Raw genomic sequence first — 18,882 nt, forward strand, 5'->3', positions numbered from 1 at the left:
TTTGCTTGAGATTATTAAGGATTATAAATAACAAACTAACCGGTTTAGGGTAGAACATACTGTGCTGTTCTCAGCACATGTTTTTTTTTTAGCAAATGGTGGCGACATGATTTGATGATATGTGTGCCTTTGGGGATGACATGCGGGCAGAGATTGAAAGACAAATGTAGTCTACTGAGGGAGGTTAGTCTGAAAAACACTAGGAAGAAACAATATGCAAAAGAGCTGCATTGGCAATTATTAGATGTAAAAAAATAAATAAATGTTGTCGTTCACCGAAGCCTGCGGCTATATTTCTATCTTTTGCAGTATCCTAAATATAAAGGTCAGTGCCTTAAGAAAATTGTGTTTCACAGGTCATACAAACTTTGACAAGTTCATTGCTAATATGTGGATGCTATATGTAGTCATAAGAGGTTCTTAAAGAATCTGACCCTCATTGGAGCTGGAACATTACTCAGACGTATCATGGGCAATTTAGCTGACAAACACCCTCCACGAAAGAGCACGGTCAGGAATAATTACGCTTCTTTGTTGGATAATGACTAAAATTCTGTAATGGCAAAGCAAGATGCCCTGTCAAGATGCTAAATGGATAGCAAAATAGTTCAGCTAATAGCATCACACACTGCAAACTGAGGGGCACTGTCTCCAACATAAACAGCCAGAAGTTGAAAGAAGGCTATGAGCACAAACTCAACATCATATCATGATAACACAAACTATATGAAATAGCATTCATTGAAAAACAGTTTTATATCAACCCTATTTTTTATTTTTTTATTGTATGGTTTGTGGTGAGTTTTACTAGGGATACGTTTTGCTAAACTGCAAATGGTGGCTGTACCATTCGTGTAGGTTTTGAATGGTTTGTTTATTGGATTACACCAAATTCACAGATTTTTATTCTCCTGCCACCAGGGGGCTACTTCACTGGGAGGAGAGCTAGTGGCAATTTTGGGCAGTGGATTCAGGTTGTGGCTGTATCAACTAAAAATTCAGTAAACGCGAAAACCCCAGCACTGGGAGTGACAGCAGGCTGATGGCCAGAGGCAGCGCTGGGTCTAGTGTGCGTTTCCAGCAGGGAGTCGGGGCGGTCCAGGATCAGACCCCCTGGTGCGGGGTTTGTGTTGGATGAAATGGAGTTGCTCCAGCCACTAACTGAAGGTCCTGGAGCTGCCGCTCACTCTCCTCCTCGCGGCAGGGAGCGTGACACAAAAATAGCCACTTTGGATTTAATCCAATAAACAAACTATCAAAACGTATGTGAAGCCTGTAACTCAAATGTGATCGACAAGCCCTCTGGACAGCTTTACTTCTTCATCCTCTCATGTTGGACTGAAGGCAGATTGGATTCTGCACTGACTCACTCCTGCTTCTCGAGAGAAAAGTCGCAGTACAAGTTTTGTCCTAGTAGATATCTCCACGACACAATGCATGGATGTATTTGACGTATGTCAACACTGTAACCTCTACACATTCTGTTAATGTTAGTTCATGATTTGAATACTTTATATACAAATTAAATAAAATAATATCCTTCACATTTCACATTTGAACAGTAATGCATTTGGACTGCACTGTCATCCTTTAGGCTCTCTTCCCATCTGCTGGCTTATTCCTCTTAATGCCTTTGGCTTTTTCAGTGAATTCCCCATATTACTTAGATTCCTAATACCTGATCATTTAGCATTAAGCCTCTGCATAAAGTTGATTTTCCCATATAAATGGCTGGATGTGGGTTATTTTAACTGTCTACATCATCAGTTTAAAGTACTTACATTTGAGTTAAATAGTCATATACATACAAGTACATGAAATTTGACCTCTTCATATAACTCGGGGCGAGGGGGCAACTTGGTGTTCAGGTTTTACTATTTTCTTTAGTACTAGAGTAACATTTGATTTACGAGTTGTTTCACTGGTATCGGCTGTGGTGATTTCTACATCTGGGTTGATTACATTTAATAAATCATGATACAGGGGAGGTAATTTGGAGTCTTGTTTCAGCCCTGCCATGTTCAATGAAGTCAATAGCTGAAATCAAAGATTGTATAAAGAGGAAAATCAATGAGTTTCCTTCCTCTTATTATGAGGACTTGAGCAAGGCTCCATTGGCTTTCAGTCACGCTTACTTGTGAGGGCCATAATTTACTTTTGTCCCAAAGCAAGTTTTTCACCCCATTACGCTCAGCTCATGGCTCTTTGGCCAGAGCCAGTCCTGGTCTCCATCATCATTAACACCTGCCCGCTCATTATATTGAGCAGCCAGATAAAGGGACAGAGATTATAGATTCCATCATTGCTCTTCACATCACCCTGGCTAAGGATTTGTGTGCAGGTTTAATGGTTAGCGTGGCAAAAGGCCAAACGCTACCAAATTGCCACCAGTTGGGGCGGGTGTCAATATGTTGGATTGTTTGTACTTCCACCTTTGACATTCATTACAAAGCACAGCCCCTCAAGTCAAGTCAATGAGGCATGAAGTTAAGTATTCAGTTCATTCTTCAAAATTATCTCACTGACGTTATATGTGCTACTCACCTTTAAAACATAGTTACCTCCTGGTGGTTCAACTCATTTTGATGTTAATGACTGTGCCTTTGAATAAATTGTGTTTTCTGTCCTCAGGCACTTTAGGATACAAGTAGATTTTGTCACTTTGTTGGCCTCGATGTATTTTTGTCTCTGATATAAACTAGGGTTGAAGTAGGACCCAATGCACCAGGATTCTTCCCCCACTGCACCTCCTTTCACTGAGAAAATAAGTAATTATTTTGAATTTCCTCTTGTGTCTGTGTCTCTCTGTGTGTGCTGCTTTAAATACTGGAGAAAAACAATAATGTTTTAACCTGGTTGTAATTTTTCACAATCTATGCATTAGCTCTGTCAAACTGGGACAAATATACAGGATTAAACTATAAATGCATACGATTGTTTTCTGTGACAAGTGTCTGATGGATTCAAAGGTAGGTCACGCTTAGAGTAATCTGTGGTCTCAATCAATACATTCTTGTCTGTAAGGCATCCCTGTCCAAATGAAAACCGAAGAGTAGAGCCGAAACACATTAGGGAAATATATTGTGGTCCTCTTCTAGATGGATTTTTATTATTCAGCACATGGATGAAGAATATAGTTTGTTGAGAAAATCAGTGGGAAAAGGTCAAGTTTAAGAGATTATCATTTCTCACAGCTAAAATACTAAATAAATGCAACCTCTTGAAACAGATGTAGTTTGATAATAATGAAACTTAATGTAACTGATAAAAAATTTAATAAACCTCTTCCAGAAACTGTTTGCGTGACCTCCAGGGTACTGATGGTAATGAGTGACAAATCTTCAATGAAGCCCACATCCTTGATAAACTCCCAGAGGAGAAAAACAACATCAAGTAGCCATTCTGAACATGTTTAGCTAATTAATTGAATGAGGACTCTTTTACAAGTCTGAGGCTTGATGCCAGGTTTCTTTTTAAATACGCGTTGATAAGAATAGAAGTGGTTTTCTGTCTACTAAACACTACACACCTGACGCCGAAGACAAGAGCAAGGAGAAGTCAGAAGGAAGCTCCGTCTACTCAGGACTTTGACGCTGAGCTATGGTCTCTGGAACCAATGAATTACTCAGTTCTGTCTGTTTGCAGGCTTGAAGGCTCCAAAACATCTCTACATGCTGAAGAATTGTTCCAGCACTTATTAAGAGAAGGAGGCTTTAAAAGAATAGACTTAAACACGAAAAAAAGCCATTTTGAGACCAGCAAAGATGCCATAGTGACCCGCGCAGCTACAAAAGGAGGATAATAAGATGGTTCAGCATCCCACTGAGAGAGAGAGTGAGAGATGAATTTCTTTATTCATGTAATTATTTAGGAAGATCAGTTGGTAAATAGGAAGAATGGGGGAGTACACACACACAGAGCAGGCAAGGGACACTTTAACATGGATTTGCACATTGGGGTGGTAATCACCATTTGCCCCACGCACAGTACGACAATATGGTAATGGTAATAATAGAGTCACAATACCATCTTATAGGGATGCTCCGATCAGCATTTTTGGGGGCCAATCCGATCACTGATCACAGGAATCATAAATCGGCCGCTACCAATCACAGAATGGATGGGAGAATAATAATAATAATAATAATAATAATAATAATAATCGTGCCGTTTTATGACTGAACATACTGTTGATGAATGTGTAGGACACAGCTTGATTCTGGGTTGGGCCTGGGCTTCAGACTCGTGGTGTGAGCGGGATCGGAGTGGAACCGGACCGGTACTTTTAGAATAACAATGCCACTCTCTGCAAAATCTGCTGCCTGCTCGTGGCCACTTGCTCGCTCAGCTCCACTCGTGTCGACTACAAACCGGAACCGAACCCCTACCTTTATAATATAAATGCCGCTGTGTGTTTTCTAGGGTTGTAAACGATAAACCGATGCGACCTGGTATTCGGTTCAACAAGTGAGAGATACGGCTGCATCGGTAGCAGCCTCCTCAACCGATACGAATTATCAATGGATTCCTAGATGAATCGGTTACAGAGTCATGGATCGGGTATCGCGAGACTTTGAAGCGGTCGGCCGCATCATATCTATGGGCGGCATTACACCAACGTTTCTAAAACAACGCGAGAGCTGAAGCTGCCGGCGGAACAGGTAGGCGGCTGCGACGCTGTCGTGTGACCGCAGGCACTCCACGACCGCACGTGAGAGATGGACGGCTTTGAATGTCGATCGCTTGTGTCTCAACCTGCGCCACAAGAGGCGGCCGCAGCACGGGTAGCGTCCACGACACTGTCCTGTGACCGCCATCCAACGATTCAGCCAGACTTTTTTTGGTCCATGTCTAAAAATAAATACATTGACATGTGATTTTGTTCTGTTTTTTTTTTTTTTGCCAGTGCCATAGGCTACAGCCACAATGTTTGGGGATATGTGGTATTTTACATATTTGAAAAGAAACTATAGTACTGTCACTTTCATAGAATCGGCTTCTTTATTGTATAAAATATCTACAACAAATTTTAACCGTAGAATCGAATCGTATCGTTACACTGTATGGAATCGATTCGAATCGAATCGGTCTGTAATAAAAGGATATCGTTTTTGAATCGAACCGTAACCTGTGTATCTAGATGCATATCGAACCGTTTATCACAAAGAGATGTGCAACCCTATTGTATTCACTGCCTGCTCGCTCAGCTCCGCTCAGGTGGCTGTAATGAAGCTGACAAACTGTTGGCGTTCTTCTTGCATGTGATGTTGATACTTCACCTGCGAGGCTCGCAAAGTTGCGCAAGTTGTATTTTGGAACAATCACAGCAGAGCAATCGCTCTGATCCACAGACACGGGACGGGCCTTCTGTGCACACTAGGGATGTAATTCCATTAAAGCTCACCATGCGTCTCTAGCGTTATTTACACTGGAACGTTGACAGGCGTCGTGGCCATCGTGAAATTCCCATCCTACGTCAGGCGCAGAAAAACAGTAGCTGGTAAAATTTTGACAGATCACTGATCAACCTGTTTAGGGTCCATATCGGCCGATAACGATCGGTGGCCGATCGATCGGAGCATCCCTACCATCTTATTGCGATTTTAAACATTTTGCAATATGCTGACTAAAACATATTGAGATGTATTTATCACCATTTTCCAACTAATTATACAGTTTGCCAACATCTGATTTTATCTAAGAAGAGTTTGACGGACTGATTAACTGTTTTGAGCAACTTCCTGCCGATCCCCCAGACTTTATCCATCAACACACCAGAAAAAAATTAAGTGAACTGAAAAAGCAATTTATTGGTTTGAATGGTATTTGCAATATTCATAGTTTATATAATAAATAATTGATACACATAATTGCAACGCAAAATACTGCAATAATTTGCTGTATTGATTCCTTGTGAATAACTTAAGCAATAACATGGCTGGCAAGCTTCACAACTAGTCAATATCAAGCTTTGACTTGACAAACGAAAACACCATATAAATATGGACTGATTGAAGGGAGTGTCATTCAGGTGTGTAGTAAACGTTCTTCTTCTCGACTGAGGTATTTGTATCTAGTCTAATGACAGAGAAACAACAACTGAAAAACAAAAGACTTCCTCCGGTTGACAGGTGCCAGTCAATGATTTAAAAGGTGGTGCAATGAAGATTAAATCCCCTAGAGATCCTCATAGTATCAAGTTCTTGTCAAGAAGGCCTCCATTACTTCCTGATGCAATGCTTTGGCTCGGTACAGAATATGTCTGAGCCAAACAGAGAGGACAGAACGAGAGAGGCGGATGGAAATAACTTTATCACTAATATACCAAACAAAAAAAGAAAAGTAAACCAACACCATTGATCATGTGGTTGGTTGAGTACAGGTGTTGGTTGTTTACTGCGCCATAGATACAGGACCACAATGGCCTCCGGTCTTGTAATCTCGGGTGTACTATCAAAACACTTTTAGAAACGCATGCCTCGATGTTAAAAAAGACAAGAACACAACGTCATTCTGTACACAGGAAACACAACTGTGAAACAGGAAATGAACAACATCCTTGTGTAAAGTCTGCCTGTGTCAGTCAGTCAGTCACATCCTGTGTGTGGTTGTGCTCGCTGCTGACTTTATCTTCATGTTTTAACAACCTTTCAGTGCAAGGAATTCACAAGTCGGGCTCAACAACCGTACCAAAGCATGCGTTGCACTCTCAGTTGAACAATAAATGGCAAGCGTAAGCTGGTAGATGCACGGACTGTGTGGGTGTCTCCATGCAGCCCTTCTAATTTGGTTTGAATACCACAGTATGCAGAACGAGTGGGTGAAGGTGAATATGGACCAGCAGGTGTGATGATTATTAAAATCTCTCTGTCACATTACTGGTATCATAGTAGGAAAAGAGACTATGACGTGCCCTGGTAACCAGATGTCTCCTTTGGTAACACGCTGAATATCGAGTTGTATGGTTGTACTGTAAAAGCCTCGTTTTCAGGGAATTTATTGAAGGTAAACACGGTGAACAGCCATGTGTAACGGCTTTGCACTCTTGCGCAGCACTCAGAGGCTGCGGATTTATCAACATATGTGTCCTGCTATCTTCAGTTGCTGCAGGGATTTCAGGAACTGAAGGAGGAGCTTTTCGTATACTATAAAGCAGCTGTGGATAGCAGATACTGTATGGGTCGTCCACATTCATTAATAGATCAATGCAGACTGATTGACTGACTTTTTGCTTTAACCAAATGAAAGGTTATTTTGGTTGGAGGAGCACGGGAGGGGACTGTAAAATAGTGATTTAATTTGTATTGTAACTTATTATTTTACAAAATACAAAGTAATAAAAAAGGATTTTCACTACTTTTTAAATAAGTAAAAACTACGTAATTATACTTGCTGAGAAACTCTTGTGTGACACATAGTTCTAGTTAAAGAAGAAACATATCAAATATGTTTTTTTTCCTCTAAAGAATAACTCTCCCCCTGCAAAAGAACCCTGCCTACCTCTAATATCCATGTATCCATTGTCTGGTATATGCGCCAGCATGTGTTATTGGCAAGTAGCCTGTTGATGCTGTGTTATCTGATGCTCTGTAAATATGAACTGCCAGCTACAATAACCGCTCATGTCAACCTACTAGTGGTAACCACAAGTAGCATATGTTGTGGTTGCTCATATCTTCCAGCTGGTATCACAAATTGAAATGTGTGTTGTGTGCACAAGCAGCGATTTCTGTGAGGCATGAAAAATCACCTTTAACAGTTCACATTTACAATCAGGGATAGGGAATCAGAGAAGTGCCTCAATATTAATATATAAGTTAATGAGAAACAGTGATATCAGTGGTATCTTGTTGAATAGCATATCTTTCCAATTTTCTTTCCTTCTGTTGCCGCAAGCCACCATTGCCTGTTTGTGTCATTAGAACACATGCACTTCCAATGACCTGGGGTCACGAAATAATCTCCTTTGATTTCTGAAACCTACTGGATGGGAAGCAAAAGTTCTGTCAAAGGTTAAAGGTTGTATCAACGATTCTGGTTGCCCTCACTTCCGTTGCGAGATCCAAAACAAACAGAGCCAGCTAGCCCCTCCTAGTTACTAGTGGTAACCACAAGTAGCAAATGTTGTGGTTGCTCAAATCTTCCAACTGGTATCACAAATTCCTGAAATGTGTCAGTGCAAGCAGCGATTTCTGCAAGGCATGAAAAATCACCTTTAACCGTTCACAGCAACACTGACAAAAGTGAGAAGTGCCTCATTATTTAAGGTAATTAGAAACAGTGATATTGTGATATTGTGTTAATTTGACCTTTTTTGATTAAACACTTACATACTTTTACTCAAATGAGATTTTTAGTGCAGGACTTGTACTTGTCACAGGTTTTTTTCCCCTGTGGGATGAGTACTTTTACGTAAGTTAAAGACCCTATAGTACTTCTTCCACCACTGGTATTAATCAATCTTTCTTCCTGCTTCATCATCAGCCTCCTTCTCCATCTACTCGTAAGTCTTTTTTAATAATCAGCTACAGCCCATTTCATTTTTGGCACACTAAATGCATCATTTCGTAAAGTTTTCCGATCTCTTGTACACCTGCATTACACGTTGGGCACTGCTACGCACAGCGTAGCACACAGTGAGCGGGAAAGGATTCTTCGCTAGGTAGCATTTCTCCTCTGCATGCACAATTACAATCCCAGTTGCAGTCTGAAGTCTTAATATCAATAGACAGACCGCCCGCTTACTCTTCGTTGTTTGTTTGTTGGTGTCAGCCCTGGGGAAAAAAAAATCTAACATCCGTTCAACAAACAATACTCAACAAAACACACAATCAAATCCCCCTTTTCTAATGTGATAGCAAAAAGATAATTCTATCACCAAAAATCGATCGGCTTATTCTAAATCATTCTTTAGTATTTGTATTCAGAAAAAAACTTAAATAGGCTGTTGTATTGCTGTAATAATGCCACTTTAGTAAGGGAGATGTGCTTCCCCTATTTGTTTAATCAGCAGCTTGCCTACTGTGTATTTAATCACACGTTTGGAAATCTAGCAACATTAAAATGTTTCCAGTTTCCCAGCTGCTCTGCGTTAGACACATCCATACAGAAACTTTTACAACAATGTGTGTCATCCCGTCATGGTGTGACAATAAAAAAGGCCACTCTGTTGTAATATCCAAGGAGTCACAGAAAGCCAAAAAGTGATAATCTGTTTCTTACGATGCCACAACTCTTCGCACATCAGACAAAAGGATTCCACTTTTCTCGCGGTGCTAAGCCAGTTGATTTCCACCTCGGAACAAATTAAATTAGGGGAAAAATGCAAAACGGTCCATCTAATAGAGATATTAAATGCATTTAACAGACATCAATCTTGGGCCTCATTTTGGTTTTGAGTCAGAGTGGCAGCTGCCACGGATAGAGACGAGCAGACTGAGTGTAGCAAAGAAACACCTGTCAAGATGGAACACAGAGAGAAATCAATTTAAATGGATGCAGATAACTACTGACATTTCTGCTAACACCTAAGAGATTTCTATCTTCAAGATGAATGTTTGAGCGGGGAGCATTCGATTGGGCTGCAGAAAAGTGGTGAAAGTGCATTGTTACAGAAGAATGTTATGGCTTCAATGTTATTGTTCAGTATTATTGTTAGATTCAGCTTCTGCTTTTGTGGTCGCCCTTGGAATGTCTATAAGAGTCATCTGTGTGTGAAATGCACAACATCTCTTTTACATGGATGCTTTGATGATTATATGAACGTATTCATTAACAAAACAAACCACACACAAAATGTTCATATAATATAAAGCATCCATGTAAAATAGATGTTGTGCATTATATTATATGAACATATTCATTAACAAAACAAACCACACACAAAATGTATTAGGTATATGTATGAGGTATTTTAATTATTAGGCATGGTCAGGACAATGGGTGTATGGGTGCCTTTTAACTCTAAATGCTATACATAAAAAGACCACTGTATTTATGTATTTATATGTATTAAGTTTACATTTTTTAATTAAGAGGAATATAACAGTGCAAAATAGATATCTGTTTGTTATGTGATGCCGTTGTATTTCACTGCGTGACTCAAGCTCTTCCTCTCATTTGTTGTCGAGGCAAAAGTACAAATACTTAATCCATAGGCCTGAGTCATTTTGGCAGACTTTGTCAGATGAAAGAAAAATTCAGCTACTTGAATAAAATAAAATAATAGTTTATTCCTGAGGGCACAGTGCTGCACAAATGGCAGGGATTTGCATGAAACAGACGAAATATGATAATAGCAGCTATGTATAATTGTTCACGGGTCACACAGATGGGCAGAGTGGAAGCAGACGTTTGCTTACGCATTTAGATCAAGAGCAACTCATCGTAGCACACAGTGACACGGGCACTCATGCAAGATGTCAAGCTGAATTTGTCGATTGTCATCTGGGAAAAACTAACTTTCTGTTAAAAAGAAGCAGTTGCTTGGAGTAAAAGACAGACAGACACAGTGCTAAGAGCAACTTGGGGTTTCACTGAGAGGCAGATTTATTTGAGAAATAACAATTCTAATTGTCCAGAAACCAGCATCCCATGTTCATCACCGTCACACATGAAATTACATTTTCACAAGACCAGGTCTGAGTTGATAGAAAATGCTTCAGCTACAAAATAAAATAAAAAATAAATCGTGAAAATGTGGTCAGTTACAAGATTTTTGGGGACATTGCAATCTTAAAGTGATATTTAATTTACATTGAATGCGTATTTAAATACTGTGTTCATCAACCTTTAGCTGCATGGTGCCAGATGGAATTAATGTACTGTATAGTGTGTATTTTACTATGCAAATTAAGAGGTAACAAGCTTTTAGGCAGCAGCAGTCAATTGTTGTGATACATAAGTTTTCAATGTCGACGTACTCCATATCAGGTTTCTGAATGATTCAATTTTGAGTCAGTGAGTCAACGTTTCGAAGCTCATCATGCAAACAAATAATGATTTTTGCAATTTAGTCAAATTCAAAACCCTCATCTTTCTAGAATGTGTGGGAGCCTGATTAACATATCGTGTTCAGCGGGAAATGGCCTGCTTATTCATATGACTGACTTTATTTCAAGTGCCATTCTTCAGTTAACTGACAGAGAGCAGGTGAGGCAGGTATGGAAGAAGGCACCAAGATGAGTGACAACATAATGCTTCCCTCACATCCCCAAACCTTTAATTTGATACAAAACTCATGTCAGTGGTGGTGAGATTATGACAGGTTACCTCATTCATCTTTGTTCACCCATCATATTACCCTAATTACTGACACTGACTTAAAAAACAGCCAGTTGATTAAACCTACCGTTTAGCCATTTAATGTAAGCCGAAACAAACAGAAAATGTTCTGGTTTCTTGAGGATTCCAACTGTTTTTCAGAGGGTGCTTCTCCAAGAAATGAAAACACCAAAACGTGTGTCAGCATTAAAGATGTTTTGGTTATCCATATATACTGTATATGTGGTTATCCCTTCATTTGATCGTCTAGCTCTGAACAAATGTTGATTGAGCCCACTAGAGCAAGGGATGCAAATTCTGAAGCATTCATAAACTCAAAAGTAGGATTCTTTTAAGGGAAGAGGTCTTATTTATGTTGATGTGAATGGCATGCAGAATATGGTCCAGTCAGCTGGGATTCTAACCAGGGACTTGCTGCCCAGAGATTTTGCACCTATGCTGTATACACTCCACTTGGCTATAAGGTCACTTTGTAGAGACATTTCTAAAGTGATGCATGTCTAAAGCTTGCTGCTATCTTGGTCATCAGGGAAGCCAGAAATATAGAGTTTCAAGGTGCAACGTGGGTATCGCTGTGTAGTCAGATATGTCAAATATTCACATGCCTTTCAGCCCACCATGTTTTGGGAAAGAAAAAAAAAGTCTCTGTGGCTTGCTACGTGTTTGACATTCTCCACCAGCGACTTGTTTACTTCAGCCGGAATCAACTGTTTCTGGTGAGCTGGATAGCTCTCTAAACCCTCACGTCCTCCAGCAGTGAAGCAGCCACATGTGGACTGGCTCATGAAAATTGAGACATCCAGCACAATGCAGTGCTATTTTTCCATAAGTCGCCTTTCTCTCAATCTGCTTCCATGAAATCCTTTTTGGTCATGTGCAATCCCTACTCAGTACCTGGCTGCTGACCATTTTCTACACACAAACGTCCATTTGGCATGAAGAGTGCCGCAGACATGATTCTGCTTAACATTTCCAAGCCGGACAAATTGGGCTAAGATACCAGCTGTTAAGCATGGGAAGGCTAATCAGTTTAGCTGAATGCGGAGGATTATGCAGTCAAAGAAGAGTTGTTGTTCTAAACACAATAATACTGCAGAGGACAACACATCTGCTGTTGGTTTCGTTATCTGAGCTATTTTCTCTTGTTCATTCTGGAAGCTCGTCTTAGCCTTATTTGCTTGCTGCTGTTTACCACAGGCCTCTTGTGAAGGAAGTGTCCAATTAACTGTGAATTTGGTGGCATGTGCTATCACATCAGGGTTCCCAGAGTCTCACGTCATCTGCATGCTTGTGTGGCAGGGTGTGAGGGCTTTAGGCCAGCGTTTATAAATCACTTCCCTCAGCTAAATGTACTGCATAAAGCGTTGCATGTCTGCATGCGATAAAGAGAAACAGACAGAGTTTCAGGGAGACCGAAAAGTGTCCGTAAGACAATGTGTCTTCGGTTTACACTTTGAATTCCAAACACAACGGAATTAGAATTAGAATGATAAAACACAATGCTAATACATTTCTTTTCCTCACATTACTGTCTCCTTTTGTGACTGCATGTCAAACCAATTTATTATAAGAAAGTAGTGGGCATGCCTATGCATGTGTTTAGTTCATATGTTTCGTTTCAACTAAAGTAATTGTCTACAATTCCTGGCTTTATTAAAAGCCATCACATATCATTTAAGGAATAGCTAGAGCTTTGTTTTTCATCAACAGTATAGCTCGGTGTTGCGGACACTTTATTAATTGGATATGTGAATTGTAATTGAGACTTGCTACTTTACATTTAGAATAGTCATTAACGAGTCTTTTGCAATAAATAATGCAGCAAGCTTCCATGCTTTTACTCCACTTCATTGTTGCTCAGGTTTGTAACCCAATACCTGTCTGTCCGTCATATAGATCAACATATTCAATAAAGGTAATCCAATATATTACGCTAATTAGCTTGAAGGCTTTACAATTGTGTTTAAAACAACACAAGACACTGTATTTTATTAGTGTTTCACTGATCACACATGGCTTGGAAGTAAGATAACATGTGCCATTCCAAATTAATTTAATCAATCATCCAAAACGGTTTACCTCAATCTATGCCGAGTCAGACCAGTGTTTTTGTGCAATATCATTGTAAAATGATGGCCTGCTCTGTAGCAACATCAGCTTTATTTAGATTAATAAGTGTTACAAGCACTAATGCGTGTGTATATTTGTCAAAACAGCAGACTGTGAAATTGAAGTTCAAAGAACATCGAGCTCTCTCCTCAGATGATAAGATTGGGGCCACAGCACTGTGTGACGTGTTCACTCTCAGAACTGGGAGGAATGAAGAAGCTCCTCTGGTTTCACTCATGCAGAGCACCAACGCTTCTTGTGTCTTCAATTTGGAACAGGGATGGCGGTCGGCGTTCGTCCTGTTGAAGTTGGTGATGTCAGGGAGTACTGGAGTCGTTCAATAAGGAGAATCGCTTCACTTCACCTTTTGAACCTGTGTTCAGTAACCGTTGTGCGAGGGTGGGGGCAGACTCCGACTCCGGGCTTCGCTTTGCAAAATGTTTGAGACTGCCCTCATAAAACAAGGTCCCAAGGTTGAGACACTGTTGGAGACTGACTCCGAGACGGCATGCTACAAGCAAGGATGCAATAATAAACCTTTGATTAGGGAAGTACTTACGCCACATTGATAGTCACTGAGCTCCCAGCATGGCATTTTTCTGTCCCAGCCTTTTTAAAATCATTTCCGAGGGGTGTTCTTTCTTCTGGCCAAATCTTTAGTCCCTGTTTCATTTACTTTGGCATGGCAGTTGATTTATGTTTGGCTTTTATTATTAATGTAGTCCTATAGGTACATTTGCATTCATCTTCTCTTCTCCATCTCTTTATAACGTTTAAAGTGCTGACAGTTTCCTGACACAGTTTTCTTTTTGATTTATCAAACTGTGCATACAGATCTGCTTGAAAGACATCACTGAGCCAAAGGTTTCTTTGATTCCTGGGACAATTCACTGACCTTTTGAATTAGTATTGTACATGTCTATTCTATACTTTCGCACTTTCCTGTTGTGTGTATAAAAAAAGATGTAAGAGAAAAATGGAAGAGAACTGAATTTGCTTTTTGTCTATTCTGTTTCATTCTCTTTGAAGAGGAGGATGGAGGAAGTTACGTTTCATAAAACTATACCAACCATTTGAAAATAGCAAATACTCTGTTGGTAGTTTAAATGAATTGCACTGGGATGCTTATCTCAAAATCATGAACCTCATTATATGCTTGAATTGTACAACACCCAATATAAAATGCATTACATTTACAGGTGTGTTTGACCCCATCTAAGAGATTGCAGATATTATGTTGACTGGTGACCAAAAACGACACACAAAAACACAGAGATCATGACATTGTACCCAGGCTCTTAGGAGTCCTCACTGTCATATTAATTCTAATAGCTTTAGATAGACACATGGAACTTTTTCAAAACAATAATGTATTCTGTAAGTCAAATTTGTCAACTTCCTGCCCCGTCCAACAGCAAATATTTTATGGGCAAGCTTAATTTGTTTATAATGTAATGTTGGGATGTTTGGGAGTTATAACCATTTCTCAGAAAACTGATTACAAATGTTGTAACACTGCAACGTGAAAGCAGGACTTACTTCTATATTCACTCAGCACGCATCCACGACAAAATGTACAAACGTTGCTGAGTTTGACTTGGATTTGTGAGTTTGATCAATGCAAGAACATACTCGGACACAAGGAAATTAATGGCGTTACTGTGCATGTAATTTAATTGAGCTTTGGATCAATGCAACATGGCCTAAAAGCCCCCTTTGGCATGTCTGTGACATCAATTGAACTGAATGCACAGACTTCGACTTGCTCTTGCTACATAATGAAATTGCTGTTGGGGGTGTGGGCTGAATATCACTGCTGCAGATGACGACTCCAGCTTTGTTTTGCGTCTTGCTGACTTCAGACCTTGAAACCAACTGAATTGAAATGTGAAATAATGAATTATAGACGAGAAAAACCTTGTCAAAAAATCCAACTGGGAAAAAAGTGATGTACAACAAGCCAGTGATTGAAAGGGTTTATTGCACACCACTCCTAAACCCTGCAGGGCTGAACTGAAATCCCCCCAAAAAACCAACAACAAGAAAAATCAAGTTGTAGCGATACAAGAACTATACTTCAGAGCTTGAGAGTTTCACCTGTTCAACTTTAAAAAGCAGGGCATTCACAGCTTGGGGTATTTACGTAACAAGGACAAAAAGACAGTGAATAAGCATTGAAGTGAGTTGAGCCTTGTTGACAGAGTGGCCTTTTGTTCCTGCCGAGGACAGTTGCTAGATTGAATTGATCTGACTTTAGAGCCTTACCATTTATCTTGGTCAGTCATGTCTGATCTGTGGCTGTCAAGTGGAGACGGACGGAGAGAAATAAACTGCTTGGAGAGCTAGTGAGGGGTCTACTTTACGTCCCTGCTGTAGCGGGGGCATTTCCTTACTTCCTTACTTGCTACTTATGAGCGTGTTTTTTCTTCCAGTAATAAAATATGTTGAGTTGAAACTCAATGAATGGATTAATCAATCGACAGAAAAATATTCCACAATTGTCATAATACATTCATCGTTGGGCTTTTTTTTCAATTCTTCCTAATATTTGATGGTTAAGTGGGTAGTTTAATGTTTTATACTAATGATCAAACAGCAATTAGCAATTATATATTTTTCCAATGTAACTTTCATTTTATAGACAATCAATTAATGTACTGTAGAACATATTCGGGTGATATCAAATATCATATCAAATAATGAAACTAATTGTTAGTTGTAAAAATGTAATGAAAATAATGTACCGATTTTAATTATCACGTTCCCATGTGTTTTGTTTCCTATAATATTGAAGAAAACTACTTAGCCAAAATAATTTCAATTAACTTTTATTGCAGTTATAGCAACATCATATTCAGCAGACAATGCAATAAAAAAAAAACATAATTTACTATCAATTTAAGAACAAACAGAATTGTCGATTACAAGATTAAATGGGACGAAATAAATAAGTAAATGCTCCATTACTTTCCTCCTGCAACAGAAGGCTGTTTCCTAACTGAAGTGACCCGAAAGTAAACAAGTGGCCGCCATGATAAGAGCCGTTCAAATTCTCTAAATGCAAAGGAAAGGAGCTCCAATGCTTCCTTTCAGAGCTCCTTTAGCATAGGATGCAACGGACCTTCCTATGCGAAAGGAAAGGAGATTAGGCCGACCCACAATTCTTTGCGAGGGCAACATTTAAAGTGCCGCACACCTCGGCCGTTCATGAAAACAAACGATATATGCGTTTGCATATTTAACAATGACTTCCATGCAGACATAAAGTAATTGGAATTGTGTTGCTAAATGTGTGTGGACAGTGATAATAATTGAATGTTAATTTTTATTTATTTAAATCATGTTACAAATTTGACAAAAACGAAACTAAAACCACAAAAGAAATGTAAATACAGCAAACGGTCAAACAGGAAGGAGGAGCTGCTGGAACTGAAGCCAGTCAGCGAACCAGCTGTTTATAAAACCAACATGTGGAGAAGTGGACAACGCTTTTTTTTGTAGTCCATTATTGTAGTTTATCCAGCGGAGAAACGTCAATCACCGGTGCCAATCATCAGCGGTCATTATAATGACGTAGCTTAGTGAAAGTCCGGTCAGATTCTCTGAGCACCATGGCCGTCTTTTCCTAAATCCTTTTGAGTTCTCCTATCGCCTTTCTTTAACCCTGTGACGTTTTCTCCAAAGGTCAAACAATAGTAGTTAGGAATAGGAGTTAGGACTTTATTTTTTGACTATTCGACTGCACCCCCTCACTCTAGTTCACCTCTTTCAAAGGACCCCCCCTGGAAAAATAACAAAACAGAAATAAAAGAATGTATTGGCGCAGTTAAAGCTCAGCACTGTCACTCCAATTTAGAAGGCTGTTAGCTGATCCTTTTGACCGTGTCTTCTGCTACCTGGGCCATTTCTAAGCCACAGATGATAATCCTCAAGGGTCCCTCATTAAGTCTTTGCTCCAATTAAGCCAGGCTCATTTTGCCTCAGCACAATTGCTCTGTACCACCGCGCTCAAATCCTCCAACAGTGGATTAGGCTGATCGGTGGGCGGGTTGAAAATAGCAGAACTGGTAAGTCAGTGGAAGGGGTCAGCGTTTGGTAGGTGTCAGCAGCCACCGCTCACATGTCTGGTGCTGTGATTCAAACAGTTTGAGTTCAAGGAAACTGAATTCCATGTTTAATTATGCAACATTTTTAGCTACATTAGATATGGCCTAATTAAGTGTCTCAAATGTGGCTTAGCAAGTGGAATCACTGAGCAAGCCAGCAATCCTGAACTTTGATATAGTGAGTAAATTCCTGCCGGCATTAAGGCTTTTGAGGCCTACTTTTTCTTATCCCTCCGTTTCATAATCTGTTATGAATCTGGAAGCAGTATGGATGAAAATGGCTAAATAAGTTAACTTCTCACTGACTTCACAGTATATCTTTCTTTGGTTAAAAAGATGAAAATCTTGAGTTGTAATATACCATTAATGTAATAAGAAAAAGAAGATTCCTAGGTTGTGCTAGTATAGTCTTTGCCCCACTCAAATTAGTCTGCTCTGTCATGTGTTTTGAGTTGCCTAGTAACCTGGAACTCAAAGTCAAAGGAATGGATTTAATTGTTTATCTTTCAACCCCAGTGAACGCAAGATTTTAAACATGAACGGTGCTAGCATTAGTTCTGGCAGGCCGCGTCATCAATAGCTGCTCCTTGATGAAGTGATGGCCATCTAAACATTAGCTTCCTTGAAAGTGTGTTTGTGTGTTACTCAGCACAAAATATTGTTATCCACACATATATGCAAAAAGAATAGCACATTATCACTTCAAGTAATTTGCCTTGACTTGTTTATGAACAATATAATTACATTTTTGGCATCCTAGGAGACAAGTAAGCAGACTTTCACAGGCCACGAGTGCAGCCGTTAAGATATACAGTGTGACAAGGACAAGTAAAAGCGTTGTTTCACGTATGCTGTGGATCCTTTGCAATCAGTCACCAGTTTAATTCTGGCTGCTCTGTGGTCGACTGAACACACTGCCCTCTTCCGCTCAATGAGCTGTCAAGTCAGAGAACCCACAGCGAGCGTAGGCGGATTAACCGAGCAGCACTGGTGATTGTTTTAATGGAAGTTGGCTAATGTTAACTAATGTTAGTTGTCACTGTGCACTTCTGTGGAAAAGGTCTGAAAAGTCGACTGGTTTTAAAGTGCTGCCTTTGAAGTGTTTCAACAACGTGTCAGTCAGGAACATCCACTCTCCAAGTCTGCACCACCAAGTCAAATGGAACGAGTCCCGCGAATGCTCCTCACTTGTCTTCCATGACTCAAATTATGGTGTAATGAGCCATCCGCTGGCAGCTGGTTAGGCAGAAAAATGATCAAGCTGACCATGGAAGGAGAACGTTTCTGCGTATGTCATACGGGTCTTTTCTTGCCTGCTATCCTGGTGTGGTTTAGCTAATGTTTTTTCTTGGACTGACATTTCTTCAAGGATGTTTATCCTGGA

At 39.8% G+C, this 18,882-nt stretch overlaps 1 protein-coding gene across 2 annotated transcripts in view; it reads left to right on the forward strand.

The window, feature by feature from the left end:
• The window catches only part of lingo2 (leucine rich repeat and Ig domain containing 2), a 205,948-nt gene that overhangs the window by 56,342 nt on the left and 130,724 nt on the right, over window positions 1-18,882 (forward strand). The window lies entirely within an intron of this gene.

This window comes from Eutrigla gurnardus (genome assembly GCF_963514095.1).
Source record: "Eutrigla gurnardus genome assembly, chromosome: 5".
NCBI classification, from domain to species: Eukaryota; Metazoa; Chordata; class Actinopteri; order Perciformes; family Triglidae; genus Eutrigla; species Eutrigla gurnardus.